The sequence below is a fragment of the Microcaecilia unicolor genome, chromosome 2, assembly GCF_901765095.1.
Source record: "Microcaecilia unicolor chromosome 2, aMicUni1.1, whole genome shotgun sequence".
NCBI classification, from domain to species: Eukaryota; Metazoa; Chordata; class Amphibia; order Gymnophiona; family Siphonopidae; genus Microcaecilia; species Microcaecilia unicolor.
In genome coordinates this window covers 181,352,159-181,376,984 of record NC_044032.1, presented here as the reverse complement: position 1 = coordinate 181,376,984, position 24,826 = coordinate 181,352,159, and the positions used below count along the sequence as shown (strand labels likewise).

The window sequence follows — 24,826 nt, the reverse complement described above, 5'->3', positions numbered from 1 at the left end:
GCATCTCAAGATGCACTGGGCAGGGGAAGGGCCGCCATTTTGCAGCAGGCAGACCCAGAGGCAGAAAGGAGTAAGCCTTCCTCCTGCCTCCAATGAGGCAAGGTATGTGGAAGGGCTTGAGGGGATGTGATTACACTAGACCACTAGGATCAGTGTTAAATTGGGGGGGGGGGGGGGGGGGGGGGAGGGGGTCATAGGCCTGTTGGACCACAGGGTATTTTTTGGGGGGAAGGGGGGGTCAGGGGGTCCAGTCATTACTGGACATATGCGCAAGTGCTGTCCCTACTGCACAGCTCTTGTGGGCATGCTTCAGGAACTTTTGGACCCCTTTACTAACCAATGCTCAAAACTAACAGTGTGCATATAATCTGCAAGCTGTTAGTGTTGAGCATTGATCGATAATTCTTACTCTCTCTTGTGCCAGTGTTTTTCCGGCGCTGTTCCCTACAGCACTGAAATTTTGTGCATCAGGCCCGCAGAGATTTCAAGGAAACTTTTCCTACCTCACTGAAGCCTTTTCTTCTGGCAATTATAAAGTAACAATCTCTGCTGAGAGCCGCTTCTCTTCCCCAGGTACTGTAACCAGCAGGAACACTCTGGGAGTCCCCTTCACTCAGGTCCTCCCTGATCTATTCAGCCTCAGGGCATTTAGCTGTAGCCTGGCCTGAGTCCTGCCCCTTTGACACAGCCTCAGCAGACTAGTGCCACCTGCTGTAAGGTGGTTGAATTTCACCATCAGTGAGGGAGTGCTCTTCACTATACTATTCACTCCCTAACAAGCTCCTATATCATTAAATTTAAACAAAAAATAAAAAACAAACCCTAGTAAAATAATAGAAAACAGGTATTATGTGATGATAGTAGCCCTCTGAGCTGTTTTTACATCTCTGGACTGGAGTAAATATCAGGTATGCTAAAACCAATATCAACTGATAATGCATGTTAATTAGGTGCTGTTAATCACCCATGTTAGGAACATTCAAATGACTTTGGCAGTAATGCATGAGTGTTCAATTTAGCATGATAACTATATTATTTCAAAAGCTTTGTCATGTCTAGATACAGCTAAGTTTTTGCTAACTTTTATGAATTTGAACACACTTTTTTTGTGGTAAAAGAGCTTTGTGTAGCTCTTCTTCTCTATGTGCATAGATTATTGTGTTGAAACTCTCAAGCTAATTTGTGTGTGCTAAATACACTGTAAATATGTGGAAATTAGATTGTATCACTGTTCCCTCTAAGTTGAGTGGGAGGCTTCCAACTGCATTCCTGCCAGTAGGGGGTGATGCTTCAATATTGTGTTTTCAATAGCTAGGGACAGGCAGGTTCCCTCGATTCCCGCAGAGCTTGCTTGTCCCTCACTGCTGAAAATGTGATAGCGAAACAGCATCCCTCAATGGTAGGACTATAGATGGAAGACTCTTGCTTAACTTAGAGGGAACAGTGGTACTCATTCATAGCACTTTGGTACATTGACCTCCAAAAGATAGATCAGCTTAGGGCCTATGCAGTTTCGTCTGGTGAAGATTTACCTCTCTGCAAAAAACAAATTTTTACTTCCCTGTAGCAGATGTTCTCCAAGGACAGCAGGTCACATATTACCACAGATGGTGACATCATCTATGGAGCCTGGTAAGAACACTGTCTGATGTTCCATTTCTTCCAGAAGTTTTTAGCAGGCCTGACCATGCATGCACGTTCCTTCCTGCTTGCCCAACTCACGCAAGACCCATAGTTAGGAAAAAGGCACAGAGAATTCTAAGGGAGGTGGTATAATGTATCCTGCTGTCCTCAGGGAGCACCTGCTACAGATGAATAACTTTGCATTCTCCGAGGATAGGCAGGACTACAATTACCACAGATGGGAATCCCTAGCTACCAGGCTCACTGAAAAAAAGAAACAATGGTCTAGAGAATATTATCGTAACCAGGTATATACATGATTATAAGGTTAGCTGCAAGCACTTACAGCAGCAATAGAGGTATTATAAATGCTTATATCTAAATATGAGATATCTGCATAACTTATAGAATTCTCTAAGTTATGCCCATAAGTGTAAGTGCCACCCACGTTTTGCCCATGTATATGCCCAACTGTCAATTATTTATCCAGATTTTGTGCCTTTATACACACATGCACACATATATGGTGGTAATCTAATCATTTGCATGCATATTTGGTGCATAAATGTTAGTGCCTTCTTTATAGAATTACCCTCCATGAGTCAGTGTGTCACATCTGTGGTCATGACCCCTCACAGCCTCTACCTGATTTCTGGGGGTCAGCTTCTGAGCTGGCTTCTGCCTATCCTTTCTGGAGTAGTTTTGTCTTTGGGAAGATCTGTTTTGGTTTCCTATCTCTGGCAGCCGTCATCTGGGTTGGTTCAATGGTGGCAGCCATCTTGGATGGCTCAAGAGTCGTAGCCATCTTGAATAGCTCAAGGGGTACAGCCTTCTTGGATAGATCATATCATAGGAAGCCATCTTGGAGTAACAAGGACAGGAAGGAAGCCCATATTTGGTCCTTAGAGATCTCCTGTGGGAACAGCCTCCATAGTTACTCAGATTTGCTGCAGCTGCACCACAGGTGTAGATGGGCTTTATTAATCACCTAGAGACTGCAGTCGGTTGCCTTTGCATTGCGTCTTAGGCCCTGGTATGTGGGTGCTGGTGCACTTCTGCCTGAGAGACTTTGTCTGGACCTGATTCTGTTTTTGCTGGTTTCCTGCCTTTTGAACCTTTGCCTGGATCTGGACTTTGCTTTGCTTGCTGCCTGCCTTTTGAACCTTTGCCTGGACCGGGACTTTGCTTTGCTTGCCGCCTGTCTTTTGAACCTTTGCCTGGACCTGGACTTTGCTTTGTTTGCTGCCTGCCTTTTGAACTGTTGCCTGGACCTGTCTTCTGCTTGCTTGCTGGCTGACTGCCTAGAGACCTTGCCTGGATTTGCCGGTACGTCTGTTCTGCCTTGCTTCTGGTGTGGGGTGGTTTTGCCTGCCACTGCTGCTCCTCGGCAGTGGCCAAGGGCTCACAAACCCAGTTCCTGTTTAGTAAACGTGACACAGTGTTAGTAGGCAATGGAAAAGGTGCCAATATTCAATACTACCAAGTACCCCCTGAATAAAAGCCCTGGTGTTGCCAAAGATGGACACATATTTGTTGCAATGCATAACCAGAACAGCCATTTTACAAGAGAAGAAAACATTTCCTGGCTTTCCATCAGGAAATTTACTCTCTTTGAGCTAGTTTTATTCTGTGATTTCACTGGAAATGTATTACTAAGTTGAAAATAATGAGCCCAATATTCAGCCCATGGCAATCAGTGGCTTTTAAGCCAAAGATTCAATTAAGCCCAGATATTCAATGCCGGGCCATGTCCAGGTACCAGCATGGAACATCCTGGTCAGTGCAGTCTCTTGGAAGTTAACCAGGCACTGGTCCATAGTCAGACTATCCTAACTTTACGTGTTTACATAACTGGTAAGTGGACTGAACTTTGCTGCTAATCAGTAAAGTGCCAGCTGCTCCAATGCACCGACCCAGAACTAACTGGACAGTGCTGCAATAGACAGAGCCAATGTGCTGCGGCACTATCCAGTTATGCACTGGTAAATATTGTGACCAGATCACTCAGTATGGATTAAGCAGGCAGGAGTCTGTCTCACTTGCTTAAACCATGCGGAATATTGACCCCAGTGCCTCTATCTTTGATGAACCTTCTCAATTATGTTTTTCTTGGGTAGTAAAGATAGGAGATCCCATGAGGAAACTAGCAGCTGAGTTCTCTTTGGCTGTCTAAGGAGATAGTGTCAATGGTCATATCATTTCCTTTTCTTGATGTGTTTATCAACACCAGGTCATGGGACTATGCCCTAGCGCAAAACAACTAAAATATACCCCTCAATATATTTTGGTTCATTGTGCGACCCCCAGGTATATTTAAAGAGAATTGCAAGTTTTTAACATGATACCTGTATTTAATTAAAACCAGTCTGTTCTTAAACAATAAAAACAGTATAAATTAAGCAATTCAATGTTTCTTAAGACACAATAATTTACAAAGTAGGAGCAATAAGACTAATTTAGAATCAGTGTGTGTGAAATAAGTGAACCTGTTTGTTCCCTTATCACAATTAATTAGCTAATTAAAAACAGGTGCTTAAATAATTGAATATCAACTAAACCACCTTGCATAGTAAATCAGTGCAACTGAGTATAGGAATCCTGTCCTATATAAAGGTCCAGAAGGTTTTGTCTTCAGCATAAAAGTGAGAACTGCTCATGTCACAGTCAAAAGAAATTTCAGAGGGCCTATGAAGAAGCGCAGTTGAGCTCTGTCTTGACACAGTTACAGACCATTTCTAAACATCCACTCTCAATCTACAAATGGAAAAAGTTGAAGATTGCAGTCACTTTTCCCAGGAGTAATTCTCCTGCCAAAAGCACACAAGAAAATCATCCACAAATCCACAAGAACCCCAGGGCCCAGACTAACATTTCAAGATCAGCAGGCCTCTCTCACCGCAGCTGATATGAGTGCTCATGCATCAGCCATCATAAGAACATCATAAATGTCATATTAGATCACACATAAGGTCTATCAAGTCCAGCATCCATTCCCTGACAGTAACTAATCAAGTACCCAGCAGGATCCCATAGAGTAGACCTATTCTTAGTTGTTTGCATCCAGGGATAAACATTGACTTTCCCAAGTCTGCATATTAATGGTTTATAGACTTCGTCTTGGATAACTTGTCTATAGCCTTTTTAAACCTAGCTTTGATCACTTTCTCAGATAACAAATTCCAGAGCTTGATAGTTTGTTGACTGAAAAAAGTGATTTCTCTGGTTTGTTTTAATTGTGCTACCTTTGAGTTTCATGGTTTATCCCTTTACCTTTATACTATTTGGCAGGGTAAACTACTCCCCATTTTAGAGATACACATCCATTTGAAAACAAATGTTCTCGCTCAAGAGTGTGCACTGTGCATATATAGGGGGGAATTCTATAAATGGTGCTGAAATTTTGGCACCTTAAAAAAATTGGCGCTAAGTGCGAGCCTGTAAAGGACATGTTCCCTTTATAGAACTGTGCTTAGCGCCAATTTCCACACCCAATTTTAGGTGCCAAACATATGTCTGCCGAAACCTGGTTTAAGTGCTGGCACTCATTGAGGGCATCCGTGTCAGCCACGATGCTTCCCCAACTCATCTCGGAGACCTACACTCTGCCTGTCAGGTGTTAGTCGACAACAGTGTCCTTGTCACGGTTGTGGCCGTGCCCTTATGTCCTGACCTACTGTTTCTCTATATCTAGCCCTGTGACCTCTCCAGTCTGTCTTTTTCCTGTTGTTCTTCCTGTTAGCCAAGCCTCGCTTTGATCTCCCTGCTTCTGCTTCATTTCCTACTTGTGACATCATCAGCCTACCCCTGTATAAGGACCCAGGGAGCTTTCCTGCGTTGCCTTTGCAACAGGTCTATTTTCCATTTTCTTGTTGTACTGGTGTTGTTTGATTCTGAGGGAATTAGAGTGGAGAAGTAGCCTAGTGGTTAGTGCAGTGGACTTTGATCCTGGGGAACTGAGTTTGAGTCCCACTGCAGCTCCTTGTGACTCTGGGCAAGTCACTTAATCCTCCATTGCCCCTGGTACAAAATAAGTACCTGAATATATGTAAACCACTTTGAATGTAGTTGCAAAAACCTCAGAAAGGTGGTATATCAAGTCCCATTTCCCTTTCCCTTTCTTGTTAGCTGTGCCTCTGGGCACAGCCCTGAGCCCTGTGTGTGTGTGGTTTTGGTTTCAACCTGTATGGATTACTTGCATGTTATCTTTGCTACCAAGTAAAGTCCTGTTCTGTTCTGTTTCTCTGTGTGTGTGGTCCTGGTCTGAACCTGAATGGATTACTTCCCTGTTAACTAGGCTCTCCAGCATAGTCTGTTTTGTTTCCATGTATGTTTTCCCTTGTTCCCTTTCACTGTTCAGAGAGTTAGTTGGTGCCAGCTTCTTTCCTTGATTAGTTTGCTTCTATGCAGCTGTGTCTGCTCTCTCTCTCTCTCTCTCTCTCTCTCTCTCTCTCTCTCTCTCTGCCTGCCTGTTATGTTTCTGCTATGTTTCTGCTAGCAGGCTGAGGAGAGGCTGGAACCCACTCTGCTAGGGCTAGGGAGGGGCTGGAAACTTCTCTGCTAGGGTAGCTGGGTGGGACTTGTTTGCTATTGGTCAGATGGGTTGTAGCTGACGTCTGCAGCTACAGACGTCAGTAATCAGGATCAATTTTTTCATGAAGTTTTCAGGTAAGCGTTGCTTTAGCGTTAGGATTTCTCCTGCTGTGGCCTCTTATCTGATTTCTTCTGAGAGCTGTTGCTCTGTGCGCTGCAGGAATCTGTTTTCCCTCTTTTGTGTTCCTAGGTGCTGGCTTTTCAGCATTCTCTCTATGTTCCGTTTTGTATTTGTTTGTCTCAGCGTGTGGTTAATTGGCTTTTCTCTGCAACTGGGCTGTGTTTTCTGGTTGACGGGGCAGTGTGTGCCTTCTGTGATGTGTCAACTTGTTTATTTTAGTTCTGTTTGTTGTGGTTTCACTGGGGTTAATGTGCTATGTTAAACCCTCGCTCTCTGTGTCTGGCTGAGTGGGTTATTTGTACCTATATGTCTTGCTCTAGCCTGTACTTTTGCTTAGTGCTATGTAATGCTGGATCCTGCCTGGTCTGCCTTGCCTATCTGTCTGGTTCAGCTTCACCTGATACAACTGCTACCTTCGGTTGGCCTGAAGTCCTGCTGGCCACCTGAACCCAGGGGCTCAACTCCTGGGGGACAGTGGCTAAGTGCAGGTGAAGTCTCGAGAAGCTGTTCCGGTATCTTTGTCCCTGCTTTACCCCGTGGAGTCCTGTTGTTGCCAGTCGGTTCCTGGGGTTCCGCTTCCAGTAGTTGGCTGCAGCCTAGCCTGCTGGTGCAGGCTGAACGTGTCCCGAAGTTCTCTACCTTTGAGGAGTTTTGCACCTCTCCTCGGGAGCCTGGTGTTCTGGGTGAGTACCCTGTGGTTTATTAATTTTTTTTCTAGTTGTGGTTCGGTCCACCCCAGGCCATTCCTAGATTTTCCTGTCTGTTCACGGCCTGGGCCCAAGGGCTCACGATCTGGGAGCTAGTGACAGAAGTAACACTTTCTTTTTTAACAAAGTTTTTTTCAAACAAATTTGAAACAAATGTTTGCTTGTCCTTTTGTTTGCTTTAACCCTTTGTCTGCAGTGTTTGTTATTTGGCTCTTGTAAACCCTGCTTCTTTCTGACTTGTATATTAGAAGCAGCCCTTCCCTTTAGCATGCTTTAACTCTTTGTCTGCTGTGTTTGCTTCCTACTTCTTGTGAGCATTACTCCATATCTGATTTGTGTATGTAAAGGCAGCCTTCCCTTTTTGCTTGCTTTTCCCTTTGTCTTTAGTGTCTGTTATTTGACTCTGTGACACTGCCTTGTGTATTCCTATGAGTGACTTCCCTATATCCTTGAATGCTGTGGGGCACAACCTTGTGTATTCCTATAAGTGCTTCCCTATATCCTTGAGTGCTGAGTGGCACGGCCTTGTGTATTCCTATGAGTGGCTTCCCTTTATCCTTGAGTGCCGTGTTGAACAGCCTTGTGTATTCCTTTGAGTGGCTTCCCTTTACCCTTGAGTGCTGTGTGGCACAGCTTTGTGTATTCCTATGAGTGGCTTCCCTTTACTCTTGAGTGCTGTGTAGCACAGCCTTGTGTATTTCTTGAGTGGCTTCCCTTTACCCTTTAGTGCTGTGTGGCACAGCCTTGTGTATTCCTATGAGTGGCTTCCCTTTATCCTTGAGTGCCAAGTGGCACAGCCTTGTGTATTACTATGAGTGTCTTCCCTTTTGTCCTTGAGTGCCGTGTGCCACAGCCTTGTGTATTCCTTTGAGTGGCTTCCCTCTTCCCTGAATTCTGTATGGTACAGACTAAAATGTACCTAAGAGTGGTATCCCTCTTCCCTGAGTGCTGTATGCTATAGCCCAGGGTGTTCCTATGAGTGGCTTCCCCTTATCCTTGAGTGCTGTGTGGCACAGCCGTGAATGTTCCTATGTATGGCCGTGTGGCTCTGTGTTGAGTTTTTCCTGTGCGCTTTCTGTTTGAGTCCTCTCTGTGAGGTTTCTGTTTGAGTTTGAGTGGGTTGCTCTTCTGTTTAGCTGTGTCTACTACATAGCCTTGCACGTCCTCTCTGTTTGGTTTCTGTTTCTGTTTGGGTGGGTTGCTCTTTTGTTTAACCATGACTACTAGTGCAGCCCTGTGTGGTCTCTCTGTGTGGCACAAGTGGGCTGTTCTTTCGTTTAGCTGTGTCTACTTGCACTGCCATGAGCGTCCTCTCTGTTTGGGTTCTGCTTCTGTTTGAGTGGGTGGTTCTGTTAGCTGTGACTACTAGCTCAGCCTTGAGCTGCCTATCTGTGTGGCACAAGTGGACAGCTCTTCCATTTAGCTGGGACTACTAGCTCAGCCCTGAGCTACCTCTCTGTGTGATTTCTGTTTGACTTGGTTAGGACTATTCATTTATAGCTGTGGTTCTAAGCACAGCCCTGAGCTGCATCCCTGTGTGATTTTCTTATCTTTTACTTACATCTTGCTTAGAATCCTGCCTTGACTTTTGCCTTGAACTCCAGCCTTCCTTGCCTTGCCTCCAATTAGCCTACCTTGACTTGTTCTCCAGCCTGCCTGCCTTGCCTTTCTCCAGTCTGCCTTGCCTTGCTTTGCCTCCAGCCAGTCTTATCTTGCCTTGTCCCCAATCTGCACTGCACTGCCTTGCCTTGTCTCCAGTTTGCCTTGCCTTGTCTCCAGTTTGTCTTCCTTGCCTTGTCTCCAGTTTGTCTTCCTTGCCTTGTCTCCTGCTGGCCTGCCTTGCCTAGTCTTCAGTTGCCTGCCTAGCCAGGTCTCCTGCCTCAGCCTTCTCTTCAGTTCCAATTGAGCCTTGTCTTCAGTTCCTGTCAAGCTTTGTCTTCAGCTCCTGTGCCTAGTCTGGGTGACTAGCCTGGGGCCATTCGGGGCCCAGCTAACCCTCAAGTTGACTGAGTAGCACCAACCTGACTGTGTCAAAGGACTCACCTTTCCTTAACCATGACAATCGAGTCCAGGAGTATCACAGGTTCAAGAAGCAGCAGCTTCCATACGATTCCATGGTGGTTGAATCCGCCCTCAAAAGAGCCAGAAGTTCGAGGACCCATGCCTCGATCTTATCCCTGGTAGGGATGCTCACACTCTCTAGTCTTGTGGCAGGAAAGTGTTTTAGGACTCAATACATATCTCCTGTATTCAGTTCTACCAGTTCTATATGAGCCTCTACTTGAAGAACTTGGTGCACAATGTGGTGGAGTTTGAAGACACTCTACCTCCATAGAAAGCCACAGAACTCTGAAAGCAAGTAGCAAAGCAGAAGCGTTGAAAATATATTCCCTCCGATTCCTATCCTGTTGAGTATACTTAGTAGTATATTGTGGTCTACCATATCAAATGCCCTAGACAATTGAAGTAGGAGAATGTTTTTACCTAGTGCAATTTCTTGCTTGAATTTAGAAAGAAGAGATACCAGTACAGTAGGGGTCTGAAACCGGATTGTGATTCATGAAGTATTGAGAATTTGTCGATATACTCCATGAGTTGTTTGGCTACAATACTTTCCATCAATTTGGTTGTCAGTGGGATGGATACTACATGGTCCATGTTTCACCGAGGCTGTCTCAAGGTACCCCAAAAAAGTAATGCTTTTTTTAACTGAAAAGGGCATTCCTGTAAATAGAGCAAAACATTTTAACTCTCCCAAAGGACATGAACATCATTAACAGTAGTCTAACACAGAAGTAATCTAACTCAAACGGACATGAGATAACAATTACCTCATGCGTGGAGCTTTATAACTTAAACAGGATGGTTTAAAAACTGGAAGAGTGGCTGCCCCATTTAAACCAGGGACCAGACAGAGAAAAAGACCATTGAGTCTATGATTGTCCGTTGTATATATGAGCACATCTTCTAAAAGTTATAGCATGTTTTCAAAAATTCTACACTTTCGTAATGCTATTCAGAATAGCGTCATATAAATACCTCTTGAATAGTGCAGAAGAACAATGACCTAATGCTCAACGCTAATGAGATGCAAATATAGCCATGCTCATAGCATTGAGCATTAGGGAGTTTGGCAAGAGGATTGTTCTTTGGCACAGGAGGATTGTCCTTGGTGCATGCGCAGAAGAGTTCAGCGGTAAGCTTGGCTCCTGTGTGCATGCGCCTGGTATAAATCAAATATGAAGCAATCATTGGTGTTTTCTGCATCCTAGATATAAGAGTTTTAAAGATTTTTTTTTAGCTTGGATGCTTATATTTAGATGCAGTGGCGTTCCTAGGGTGGCTGACACCCGGGGCGGATCGCCGATGCGCCCCCCCCGGGTGCAGCGTCCCCCCCCCCCCCGGCGAAGCGACACCTCCTCCCCCCCCGGCAAAACGACCCCCCCGGGTGCATTTTTACCTGTTGGGGGATGCCGCTCGCCTGTCAGCTTCGCTCGTTCCATGCTCCCTCTGCCCCGGAACAGGAAGTAATCTGTTCCGGGGCAGAGGGAGCACAGAACGAGCGGAGCAGACAGACGCGCGGCACCCCCTCCCCAGTGGCGTGCACCCCCTCCCCAGTGGCGTGCACCCAGGGTGGACCGCACACCCCCCCTAGGAACGCCACTGTTTAGACGCAGGAAAATAGACTCCAATGTGTGTTTTCACTTTGAGCATTTAAATTTTTTTTAGCGTGGACGCTTTAAATTTAGACACAGGAAGCAGACACCAAAATATGCTTTTGCTTGGATCTGCTGTTTCTCACGACTGGTGCTTAAGGGCTTGCATGGGCTTCCTTCTGCTTCCAAAAGCAATCAAAACCAGCAGATTTTGAAGAAAGATTCATAAGAGAAGCATGAAAATCATAAGAAATCCTCTCTTCCAACACCCTAACGCCTGCTCCGACCTGGCATTATTTTTTTGCAGTGGTAAGGCAGCTTTGTTTTGGGTGCTCTTTTCTGAGCATTGGGGAGGAATACAAAATGACCTCATTAACATGAGCTTGACTACATTAGCATGCTACTTGCACTCATTTGTTCCCACGCTCCAGGCCTCTGAACATTCTGCGCAAGTAAATGCGGGAACTAGTATGACGCTAACGGCCTCTAGTGCCTGCATTTACTTTTGAGCATCGGGGCCTGAATGCATATCTGTAAAAAAAACAAAAAAACAACCAAACAAATATATTTGCTGAACAAAGTATCGTCTCTATCCAGCAAGTTTATGGTTTTTATTTTAACAATTCCTTCTGGACTATGCTAGCACAGAACTCCATTAATATTATCTGGGATTTTGCACCACATAAAACTTTTTATTCTACAACCCACTCAGTCATTTCCCAGAACTCAGCATCAGAACTGCAAGAAGTCAAGCTCTAGATGCGGCTGAGCTGATCAAAGTTCAAAAGTGTAATCAGATTGCCATGCCTCAAGCAGGGTGATTTACTCAGCCTCCCTTAGGAAGGTGGTGATTGTGCTGCTCCCATTATACTTTATGATGAAAGGGGAGCTGAATGCTCAATAGTTCCTAATGGAAAAAAATACAACATTTGGAGAAGCATTTGGAGGTGGTGGAAGGAAAGAAAAGGAACCTGTTTCTGAAGGCTAATATTACAGGAAAGCTCCTCGGGCAAAAAAAAAAAAAAAAAAAAAAAAGTGAATCAACATTACTCTGCAAATCTAACAGGAAAACACATTATTAGAATAACCAATCCTGCAGATTGATTATATGCTTGACTGTTTCAAATTATGTCAATGGAGTATGGGCTGGATTCAACCTCTTTTGTGGGCCGTACTGTATAGGCAACCAGGAATTCCAAAGATTTATCAGTGTGATTAACTCATTTGTTCTTTTCTGGTGTGTAAAACTATTTATGTGGTAGATGTACATGAAGCAGAAAATAATAGAATTTGTAGCTGAACGGTTCTCTTGTATGTAATTTGTTTGATGAATACACCTCACTACAGTATTTAACTCCAGTATGCAAACCCGTTTTATCTGTATTTGTATCTAGTATCATGAAGTCAAAAATAAAAGATGGGCTTTAGTTTTTTTTAGTTATTGTGCTCATGATTGTATTCATCACCGCTCTCTGGTAGATAGTGTAGAACTGTGTATGCAGTTTTATATTATCAAACAGAAAAGTAAAGCGACTCTGACAACTTGCAGTTAATCATTTAGGGGCCCTTTACGCTGTGTTAGGCAGTAATATGCACTTAGGGGGTCCTTTTACCAAGTTGGGGTAAAAAGGGCCCTGTGACCCTGACCTGCCCTTGCAATAGGTCCACCTCACTGATCCACCCATGCAACTCCCAGGTCCACCTCACTGACCCTGTGGCCTTTTTACCGCAGCAGGTAAAAAGTCCATAAAAAAATACATGGCCGTGTGGTAAGATTATTCTTACCATGGGGCCATGTGGAGGGGAGCACTTACTGCCACTCCCACGGTAAACCAGCAGTAACCGGGCAGCACACGGCGTCGCCCGAGTACCGCCAGGTTAGCGCCGCACTAGAAAATACAGAATTATTTTCCATAGCAATGGAAATGGCAAACGCTCAAGGCAGAACTACCATCGGTGGCCACATTGAGGGGCATAATCGAACGGGGCCGGCCATCTCTAACGCCAGCCATCTCTAACGCTGGCCCCGTCAAGCAGCGTACCCGACTGTATTATCGAAACAATAAGTGGTGCTGTCACAGACCCCCCGCCAGCCAAACAGGGGGCCCTAGAGCCAATTTGGGGTGCCCAGGCCCCTGTAGCCCTCCATAGCTATGTCACTGGTGGTGCTCAGAACTGCAAACAATATTCGAGGTGTGGTCGCACCATGGAGCTATACAAAGGCATTATAATGCCCTCATTTTTGTTTTCCATTCCTTTCCTAATAATACCTAACATTCTATTTGCTTTCTTAGCCACCACCGCACACTGAGCAGAGGGTTTCAACATATCAGTGATGACACCTAGATCCCTTTCCTGGTCAGTGACTTCTAATGTGGAACCTTGCATTACATAGCTATAGTTTGGGTTCCTATTTCCTACATGCATCACTTTGCACTTGCTCATATTAAACGTCATCTGCCATTTGGATGCCCAGTCTCCCAGTCTCATAAGGTCCTCTTGCAATTTTTCACAAACCTCTTGCAATTTAACAACTTTGAATAACTTTGTGTCATCAGCAAATTTAATTACCTCACTAGTTACTCCCATCTCTAGATCATTTATAAATATGTTAAAAAGCAATGGTTCCAGCCAGGGCTGGTCTTAGCAAATGCGGGGCCCTGTGCAGACCAATTTGGTGGGGCCCCATCCTAGCCCCACCCACCATAGCTTCACCCCATTGACAAGATTATTATAATTTTAGAAACATTTTTATTTATGAAATTTCAAATAAAGACAAATGAAGCAAAACTTGTACAGAAAAACTGATTGAAATAAACTCAATGCTATCATAGGAAACCTAATATACAATGAACCCCCCCAGAAATTATTCAGTTCAAGGCCACTACAAACACTTATGAATTCCAATTCTCATAACAGAGGAGAATAAAGGAAAATATTAATTAAGAAAAGATCCAGGCATGTGGACAGAGTACTTTCAAATTCCCCTATTACTGCAACCCACCATACCAGAAAGGCAACACCAGAGATCCCCCAAGTAGCCATTTTGTGTGGTTGCTGATTGACTGTTGACATTGTCTGTTGTGGCGGAGGTTCATTAAAAGTGATTCGGACTCAGTCAGTAGAATAGGAGAGAAGAAAGATTTATACAAATTTTGGAAGCCCTTCTGAACTCAGTAGTGCCCCCAAAATTAAGGGTATGACATATGAATGGTACTTAAACTTTCATACATGAGAGACTCAGGGGGTCTTTTATTAAAGATTAGCTCGTGTTATATGCAACAGGTCCTATTTTATTCCTATGGACCCTGCTGCAGATAACTCGAGCTAATCTTTAGTAAAAGACCCCCTCAGACTTAACGTGTGTACTGTGTTCTTCCATTCCCCCCGCCCCCCCCCCCAAATTAGTAAACCAGACTGTAGTAGTACTATTAGTACTTACTCTTCTTTCTTAGTTCAAACTTCTGTCTTCTAATCGCGTCCAACCGGCTAAGACGTGATGTTGTTGCTCCCAAGTGCCACTGCCACAAGCTAAGGCTGGAATTTTCTGCCACCGTGGCCCGCCCTTGAGGTTGAGGTGACGAAGGAATGTACATCAGGGGGTGAGCGGGCCATGCGGCAGACAGTGCTTGCCATGGCGGCATCAATCATCATCAGCACTGCAGCACCGCAGCAGAGAAGAGCTTGCATATGCATAGCAACGTAGCCAGCTGCAGCGGCGTAGCAGTCTGCAGTGCAGACACACATGCACCACCACAGTGGTTGGCGGGAGTGTGGGGCGTGGGAGGTCATGGGGTGTCAGGTGACGATGCTGTGGCCAGCGGCTGCATGGTTTACAGTGGCGTGGCCAAACGTGGCTGGCATGTGTGGCACCGTGCCGGCAGAACTTCATATGCCGCACGCACTGGGGACGGACGCTCAACACAACATCGGCAAATGATGCACGTGATGCAACAGATGCAACTGGCTGTGCACCGTGGGGCCCCTGTGAGCACGGCCCTGATTCCAGCACAGACCCCTGCGGAACCCCACTATCTACTCTTCTCCATTGAGAATACTGACTATCTAACCATACTCTCTGTTTTCTATCTTTTAACCAGTTTTTAATCCACAATATAACACCCTCCTATCTCATGACTCTCTAATTTCCTCTGGAGTCTTTCATGAGGTACTTTGTCAAATGCCTTTTGAAAATCCAGATACACATTGTTGACCGGCTCACCTTTATCAACGTTTGTTCATCCCTTCAAAGAAATGTAATAGATTGGTGAGGCAAGATTTCCCTTCACTAAATCTATGTTGGCTTTGACTCATTAATCCATGCTTTTGAATATACTCCATAATTTTGTTCTTTATAATAGTCTTAAACAGCCAAGGTAACAGTATAAATAGGATCGTATAAAAGTCAGTTCTATCTTTATGCATAATCCATAGCTGGTTAAATGTTGAATATCACACTTAGGGGTCCTTTTACTAAGCTGTAGTAAGAGAGCCTGCACCAGGGGCGTATCTGCATGGGGCCACAGGGGCCTGGGCCCCCGCAGATTTCGCCCTGGCCCCCCTCCCCGCCGTCAACCCTCCCCCGCTGCTTACTTTTGCTGGCGGGGGGCCCCAACCCCCGCCAGCCGAGTTCCGACCCGCAATCTCCATATTTCGTCTTCCTCCGTGGCCATGTGCTTCAAGGAAGTAACGCTGCAGTGCTGATTGGTTGAATCCAGTTCGGCGTTACTTCCTTGAAGCACATGGCCACGGAGGAAGACGAAATATGGAGATTGCGGGTCGGACCTCGGCTGGCGGGGGTTGGGGCCCCCCGCCAGCAAAAGTAAGCAACGGGGGAGGGTTGACGGCGGGGAGGGGGTGGAGAGCGGCGGGGGGGGGGGAGGGAGGCAAAAATGTGCCCCCTTTCTCTGGCTCTGGCCCCCCCTACCGCCGGATTCCAGATACGCCCCTGGCCTGCACTAGCATCAACATGCAATAAATAAATAAATAAACATGTGTTTTTGACACTGGGGCTCCCTTTTATTGCAGCAGGTAAAAGGCTGTCTGTTCTGGAAAAGTAATGGCCATACAGTTAAGTGAGCCACTTGCCATGTAGCCATTTTAGGGTGGGGGAGGGAGAGAGCACCTACTGCCACCCATTGAGGTGGCGGTAAAGGCTCTCGTGCTAACCTGGCAGTAACAGGTATGCACCGGCTCTACAGAAATAGAAACTTTTTTCTAGCACTGGAAATGGTGCGCACTGGAGGTAGGAACTACTGCAAGGCTCTTGCGGATTGGCGCACGGCAAATCTGTTGCTGCATGTGAAACCTTTAGTAAAAGGACCTCTTAACTGGCTATGCATTAGCTGGATCCAGAAACCCAGAAATTCAATGCCAGTCCCCAGACATTGGCCATCATTGAATTTCTGAGTTTAATGCCAGCGGCAGTCAGGAAAACACTGATCACCAGCAGCTGAATATTGGGCACTATGTATAGTATGTACATCACAGCTCTGCCTTGCTGTACCCAAACTACACTGTGCCCCATAAATGTCTGCATGCAGATTGCTTCAATAGGTACATTCTTTCTGTGTGCCTGCTTTCTAAATGTATATCCTTATACAATTCAATAGAAATCCCTTTCTGCTTGTAAAGCAGGGTTTACACATAGAAAATGCTTCATATAATTATCCCATAGAAGGTCATTTATTTTATAACTGGGTGCCTAGGTAGGGAAGGTGCATTGGTGTGTATGTTTCTTATATTTTATAAAGGCACATATATAGCTATATCAGGGCAGCCTTTGGTGGGCTGTAGGCAAACAAGTATATTACCCCTCCTCTCTTTGTAATATAAATATTTTTAAATTCCCACAAACGAGGCCCACCATTGCTGTTTCCAGAGGGGGGGGGGGGGGGGGGGGGGAGGGAAACAGCAGGTAAGAAGTGTTGCTCACCGACTCTTCTGCCAATTGAATGACCGTTCATAAGGATAGGGAGGACAAACAGATCTCTGCAAACATACACACTCTTCTTTCTGTCAGTATGTTACCAGGGCAAATATATGCTCTAGGAGGCATTGAATTAGAAACAGAAACAAAAACAGCAAAGGTGACAAGAAAATCACAAAGCAAGCAGTGTGGGGCAGAAACTTTATTGGTTAGCACATCTGAGAGGGTCCTTGTTAAACAGGTAGACCCTAGGCACATGATTAGTTTGTCTATGCCTTAATTCTGCCTTTTAGGACACAACTAGACTTGAACAACACTGAAGCATATGGAAACAAAACAGAAATGCTCAAACCTGTACTGATCTGGCTCCTACTAGTCAGTAAGGAAACAAGAACTAAGATTACCAGAAATGCAAGATGCAGCCAGGAATGGGTTGGCTAGAAGAGACTGTCTAGAAGCAGAATAGCTCCTCTTGGAACATGGCTGCCTTCTAACCTGAAGGTCACAGGGGAAAATGTGCTAAAACTTAACAGTGGAAAGAAATTTGTCTTTTTTTTTGGGGGGGGGGGGGGGGGCGTTCCTGTTCCTACACTCAAATTTAGCTGAGTTCTATAAGCACTGTTATTTATGTGACTGAGTCGGACTTTCAGTACCTTTACTTTGGTTGGTTCATTCTGTCACAGAGTCCCTAGCAGAGACTTCTGGAGTTTGACATTAGACTAGAAAAAGACAAGAATGAGGTCTACTCAAGGTAAACCTTAATGTCATTGTACCTCAAAAAGTACATTCAGCACAAAAGAGTACTCAAAGATTATTGAAAGTAAAGAGCCAATGAGGAAATAGGAACTAATAAGGCTAGGTATAAGTTGGCTGCCACAAATACTCAAAAGGTAGAATATGTTTTCTTGGAAGGAACCTGCCTGCCAGTAAGAGTCACATGTTCAAAGCTGGCTAGTAAGCTGGTGGAGGAGTGGCCTAGTGGTTAGGGTGGTGGACTTTGGTCCTGAGGAACTGAATTCAATTCCCACTTCAGGCACAGGCAGCTCCTTGTGACGCTGGGCAAGTCACTTAACCCTCCATTGCCCACCACATTGAGCCTGCCATGAGTGGGAAAGCACAGGGTACAAATGTAAAAAAAAATAATAAAATAAACACTGGTGGAAAATGATAAAATTTAAAGACACTGTAAAAAAAGTCTTACATTTTGAGGTTTATCCCTATTGTTTCAGTTTAGAAACTACAGTCGACCCTCAATTTAATGAACCCCTATTTAATGGATTTCAGATTTAAAGGGCAGGATTCAGAGATGGGTAAAACATGGGACAAGGATGTATTTCCTCTTCCTGCATGTGTTCTTGTCTTTGTGGGCAATGTTTGTTTAGTGGTATCTGTGCACTGTAGACCTCACACACTCAATGGATTCTAAACCTCATGGTAACAGTAGAGAGACAAGAAAGCGAGTGTGGAGTAGAAACTTGATTTAATCAGGAAATCAGAAAGTGGAGCTTCAATAGCTCAACTTCGAGCAGAAAATGGTGTCAAGGAACAATCCATTTTGCATATTAAAAAATCAAAGCTAAAACTAACTGAGTTTGCTCTTTAGTGTAGAAGGTGTAAATGGTGTAAGTAGTGAGAGATAAAGATTTAGAAGAAGCAGTATAATTAGAAAGGAGGAACTGCACCTGTCACATGTGTACAATGCAGATGAGATAGGGTTGTTCTTACTGGCCCTGCCAAGAAATGCTCAAACCTTTAAACATGAAGACCAGCTGCCTGGTAAAAAGATAAGTAAAGAGAAGATATCGGCACTGTTATGTACTGCACTGATGGTTTACATTGCCTCAAGATTGTTCTATTGCAGTTCAACATTTCAGCGGCGTTTGATGCTGTCGATTATGCTTTACTGCTTGCAAGATTGGCAGACATTGGTGTTTCGGGATCTGTATTTAATTGGTTTACTGATTTTTCCGAAGAATTGAAGCTATTGTGTACGTCAGAATAAAGACTTTTCTAGATATTGGTCACCTGGATGTGGAGTCCTTCAAGGCTTTGCCATTGTCTCCAATACTGTTTAATTTGTCTTCTTTAGTTAAATCCTGGAGAATTGTTGCTGTCCTATGTGGATGATATTCTATTTTTTACCAATGCCTTTTAAAATCTTGGAATTGTCTGATATTGTAACTTTAGGGATACATAGAATTCAGGAATGGGCTTTGTTAAATAAGTTAACATTCAATCCAAATAAGACTAAGAGAAAAACATCTCTGCATTTGGATGTTTTTCTCACAAAAATGTCCAAATTGGTATTTTCAAAACCAATTTTTAGACATTTTTCTATGAAGTCTGTCAGAAGTTCAAATCACAAGGGGGCATGTCAGGGGCATGTTAAGGGTGGGATCTGGGTGTTCCTAACACTTGGACATTTTTCTGCCATAATGGAGCACAACAAAACCATCCAGGACTAAAACTAAGATGTTTTGAGCTAGACTTGCTTTTATAACGAATAAGGCACAAAAAAGTGCCCTAAATGACCACTGGATGGAATCAGGGATGACCTCTCCTTACTTCTCCACCGACCCCTCCCACCCCCCCCCCAAAAAAATGTGATTAAGAACATTATTTACCAGTCTCTATGCTAGCCTCAAATGTAGTACTCAGGTCCATTAGAGCAGCATGCAGGTCCCTGGCGTAGTTTAGTGGGTGCACTGCACTGCAGACCCAGACCCATACCTCCCCCTACCTGTAACACTTGTGGTGGAAACTGTGAGCCCTCCAAAACTCACCAGAAACCCACTGTATCCACATATAGGTGCCCCTTTCACCCATAAAGGCTATTGTAGGCCTGTTTTTATAATAAATAGGGCACAAAAAGGTGCAGAGTGTTTTTTCAATCACTTTGTTCCAGTGGTTTGCCTTTACCAAACAGAGGTTTTAAAGAAGAATGCACAAGATGTAAAGGACCACCCTCATGCAGATGGTTAGTTGAGATGGCAAGATCTGTGCCCTTTTTCTGCCCCCTAACACCACTTCATTGATCCAACCCATGGATCAAGGTGTTATCATATCATGTAATCTCCTATATCAGCGAAGATAGCTTCAAGAAGTTCTTGTTGTGCTGGAGGAGGAAGATGTCCTATATAATAATGGAGATCAAAGAACTCTTCAAAACGTTAGAATTACAATATAAAGTCAGCAATTCACAACCCTGCAGCTGCATGGAAGGATGTGAAAGCTACAACTTTAGCAAACTGCTGGAACAAAAGTTATTGATTGACAAAGAATTGGAGGCATCTGTTTTTTACCACATGCTGCACAGGGAGGAAAGAATGATGTAACTTTAGATGATATTCAAGCTTGGTTGGATGAAAGTGAAGCAGATCCAGTTTACCAAATGCTCTCGACTGAGGAGATTGCACAGAAACTGTGCAGGAGACAAAGAGGGAGAGGATTCAGATAAATTGGTGATGAAACCCAAGATGCCTCATGTTCATGAATTTATTCATCTTATACCACCATAACCACAGCTTCCTGGAGTTATTGGTCCACTTCCCACTTCTTTGCCTGTAGTTCTTCCACCTAGGTGGACTACCTCATATGAATGCATTGATACTCTCATCACTTATACTGATGTACGTGACAATTCTGAGGTTAAAGCCTTACTATGAACATTTGAGAGATGAAAGAGAAATTGTGATCTGGGAGCAGTATGAAAGTGGGAATCAGCTGAAGCTATTCTCCCTATCACTCCCTTAGAAATTCTATGTAATTGTCCCAAGCTCTCTTGAATTCAGATACTGTTTTTGTCTCCACCACTTCCACCGGGACGCCGTTCCACGAATTCCCCACCCTTTCTGTGAAGAATTATTTCCTCAGGTTACTTCTGAGTCTATCCCCTTTCACCTTCATCCTGTACCCCATCCTTCCACAGCTTTCTTTCAATTGAAAGGGACTTGTCTCCCGTGAATTCATGCCAAAAAGTATTTAAATGTCTCTATCATATTTCCCCTCTTCCATCTTTCTTCCAAAGTATACATATTGAGATATTTAAGTCTGTCCCCATACACTTTATGATGAAGACCACTGACCATTTTAGTAGCCACCCTCTGAACTGACTCCATCCTGTTTATATCTTTTTGAAGGTGTGGTTTCCAGAACCGTACATAATATTTTAAATGAGGTCTCACCAGAGTCTTATAAAGCGGCATCATCACTTCCTTTTTCCCAGTGGCCATTCCTCTTGCTATGCACCCAAGCATCCTTCTAGATTTCGCCATCGCCTTTTCTATCATCACATACGATCACACCGAAGTCCTGCTGCTCTTTCATGCACAAATGTTAGCTTTCCGGTGGTTTTCCTGCGTTAGGGCAAACGGTAAACTTTGATGCATCTCATTCCAATAGGGTTTCTAAAGAATTTGCTCATCTGCATTCCATTTTCATTAGCTGCTGTCGTCTTCGGAAAAAGGCCTTTAATGCATGTCACGGTTTAAAACTTGTTCGTTAAAGGGTTGTAAAAGGGTCGTTAAAGTTTAGTGCATCTGGCCCTCTGTCAAGTGGATAAAGAGAAGGACCAAACACCTCACAAAGAAGGCAAGATGAATAAATAGACTGAGGAGAGGCTGGTTTGAATAATACCTTCTTGTTCTTTGGAAACCGGCAGCATCTCCTCACTCCGTTTGTTCATCTTCATTTTAACACTGTCAACTCAGTATGAGGAGTCAAATAGCTCATCCAGCTTGGAATAAGGTAAACACATTTTTTACATCTAATTTATATCTATGTATATGTTCTGAAACACAACTGTAAACAAATTTATTAAATTTCTTGTGATAATTTTTTTGCATTTATTTTTAGGACTTTCACATGAAACAAGTGACAATCGGCAATTATGGACAGTCTTTCACCCCAATTAGTCCATTAAACCAAGGGTTGACTGTATATGAAATAGCAAGCACTTGCCGCGCTGCCATTTTGGGGGGGGGGGGGGGAGCACTTACTGCCACCCATTGAGGTGGCAGTAAGGGCTCCCGCACTAACTCAGTGATAACCGGGCAGTGATTACCGCTAGAAATGGCACACACTAGGGGTGGGAACTACTACCAGGCTGCTGCGGTTTAGCGAGCGGTAAGTCCATGTTTGGCTTACTGCCGCTTAGTAAAAGACCCCCTAATTTAGGTGCAGAGCAGGTGTATTCTATATCAGTGTGCATAGATTTTAAAAACACCCACAACCTGCCCATTCCACACCCATGGCCACACCCCCTTTTCTGTTCTGTGTCTCAGAATTTACACTCAGACCTTTACAGAATTCACTTAGCAGGTTCTGCGTGTAAATTCTAAATATGCCCATTAGTGTCAATAATTGCCTGTGAAACGGCAATTATCAGCATTGATTGGCTTGTTAAAATAATTAAATTGTGCACACAAATCAGAATATGACCTGATTTTTTTTTGCGCAACTCCAGATATAGAATCCGGGGGAATGTGTTTACTCTAAGAAAAATATGAAAGCACAGTGTGAATGATAAAGAGAAGTATATGTCATTAATGAGAGTATTAACTGTGTCATAGGTAGGGGTGGCCTGCTAAAGAGCTTTTAAAAAGACAAGGGCAATGATCACTGGCTGCTTTTTGTTTAAAAGCAGCCAGAAAGATAGTCAAAATGGTACTTTTGAAATCTTTGTCCTGACACATTTTTCACACTCTGTGAGAATGGAATATGAAAAAGTAAAAGGACACAGTGGCATGGCCCATTTCCTATTATTGTCTATGAGATAAAAAGAAAATGATTTGAATAGATTTCTTCCCATGCAATATAAAGAGAAATAATTGTAAAAGAGAATCACAGCAGATTTAACTTGTGCTATGAGCAGGAGTAAAATATATTTGGTGGAGGCTTTTGAGAGGTGAATAAAAAAATATATATATATGTGTATGAGGGTGAATAACCTTTAGTGGGCTGGTTCAGGTTCAGAGTGGAGAGTAATAATGGAATGTTCATCTTCTGCTTACCCTGAATATATTTCTTCTAGTTGTGTTGAATATACTTTTTTCGCACTACATAGCTCAGAATAGACCCTTTTATGGCAGTTGCTATGCAAGAAAACTTAATTACATAAGTACATAAGTAGTGCCATACTGGGAAAGACCAAAGGTCCATCTAGCCCAGCATCCTGTCACCGACAGTGGCCAATCCAGGTCAAGGGCACCTGGCACGCTCCCCAAACGTAAAAACATTCCAGACAAGTTATACCTAAAAATGCGGAATTTTTCCAAGTCCATTTAATAGCGGTCTATGGACTTGTCCTTTAGGAATCTATCTAACCCCTTTTTAAACTCCGTCAAGCTAACCGCCCGTACCACGTTCTCCGGCAACGAATTCCAGAGTCTAATTACATGTTGGGTGAAGAAAAATTTTCTCCGATTCGTTTTAAATTTACCACACTGTAGCTTCAAACTCATGCCCTCTAGTCCTAGTATTTTTGGATAGCGTGAACAGTCGCTTCACATCCACCCGATCCATTCCACTCATTATTTTATACACTTCTATCATATCTCCCCTCAGCCGTCTCTTCTCCAAGCTGAAAAGCCCTAGCCTTCTCAGCCTCTCTTCATAGGAAAGTCGTCCCATCCCCACTATCATTTTCGTCGCCCTTCGCTGTACCTTTTCCAATTCTACTATATCTTTTTTGAGATACGGAGACCAGTACTGAACACAATACTCCAGGTGCGGTCGCACCATGGAGCGATACAACGGCATTATAACATCCGCACACCTGGACTCCATACCCTTCCTAATAACACCCAACATTCTATTCGCTTTCCTAGCCGCAGCAGCACACTGAGCAGAAGGTTTCAGCGTATCATCGACGACGACACCCAGATCCCTTTCTTGATCCGTAACTCCTAACGCGGAACTTTGCAAAACGTAGCTATAATTCGGGTTCCTCTTACCCACATGCATCACTTTGCACTTGTCAACATGAACTTCATCTGCCACTTGCACGCCCATTCTCCCAGTCTCGCAAGGTCCTCCTGTAATCGTTCACATTCCTCCTGCGACTTGACGACCCTGAATAATTTTGTGTCATCGGCGAATTTAATTACCTCACTAGTTATTCCCATCTCTAGGTCATTTATAAATACATTAAAAAGCAACGGACCCAGCACAGACCCCTGCGGGACCCCACTAACTACCCTCCTCCACTGAGAATACTGGCCACGCAATCCTACTCTCTGCTTCCTATCTTTCAACCAGTTCTTAATCCATAATAATACCCTACCTCCGATTCCATGACTCTGCAATTTCTTCAGGAGTCTTTCGTGCGGCACTTTGTCAAACGCCTTCTGAAAATCCAGATATACAATATCAACCGGCTCCCCATTGTCCACATGTTTGCTTTCCCCCTCAAAAAAATGCATTAGATTGGTGAGGCAAGACTTCCCTTCACTAAATCCATGCTGACTTTGTCTCATCAGTCCATGTTTTTGTATATGCTCTGCAATTTTATTCTTAATAATAGCCTCCACCATCTTGCCCGGCACCGACGTCAGACTCACCGGTCTATAATTTCCCGGATCTCCTCTGGAACCCTTCTTAAAAATCGGAGTAACATTGGCTACCCTCCAGTCTTCCGGTACTACACTCGATTTTAGGGACAGATTGCATATTTCTAACAGTAGCTCCGCAAGTTCATTTTTTAGTTCTATTAATACTCTGGGATGAATACCATCAGGTCCCGGTGATTTACTACTCTTCAGCTTGCTGAACTGACCCATTACATCCTCCAAGGTTACAGAGAATTGTTTAGTTTCTCCGACTCCCCCGCTTTAAATATTCTTTCCGGCACCGGTGTCCCCCCCAAATCCTCCTCGGTGAAGACCGAAGCAAAGAATTCATTTAATTTCTCCGCTACGGCTTTGTCCTCCTTGATCGCCCCTTTAACACCATTTTCGTCCAGCGGCCCAACCGACTCTTTGGCCGGTTTCCTGCTTTTAATGTATCTAAAAAATTTTTTACTATGTTCATAAATCCAAGAGTGAATAAAAACCATAGAAAATCATTTTTAAGTGCAAAGTAAAATGTTTATAGTTTGGGGCCTTCTAACTCAGGCTTAAGGCCCAGTTTTACATGAAACCCCTCCTGAGTCTCTGAAAGAGAGATGCACTGGGAGCTGGAAGTCAGCTAGAGCTCAGCAAGG

The 24,826-nt window shown here is 44.0% G+C and overlaps 1 long non-coding RNA gene across 1 annotated transcript; it reads right to left on the bottom strand.

Moving 5' to 3' along the window:
* Positions 1 to 653: 653 nt before the first annotated feature.
* LOC115462324 lies at positions 654 to 16,151 on the bottom strand. Its single transcript, XR_003940817.1, has 3 exons — positions 16,057 to 16,151; positions 11,748 to 11,756; positions 654 to 664 (listed from the first exon to the last, which is right to left on the bottom strand). It is a non-coding gene; the product is annotated as an uncharacterized LOC115462324 (long non-coding RNA).
* Positions 16,152 to 24,826: the final 8,675 nt, after the last annotated feature.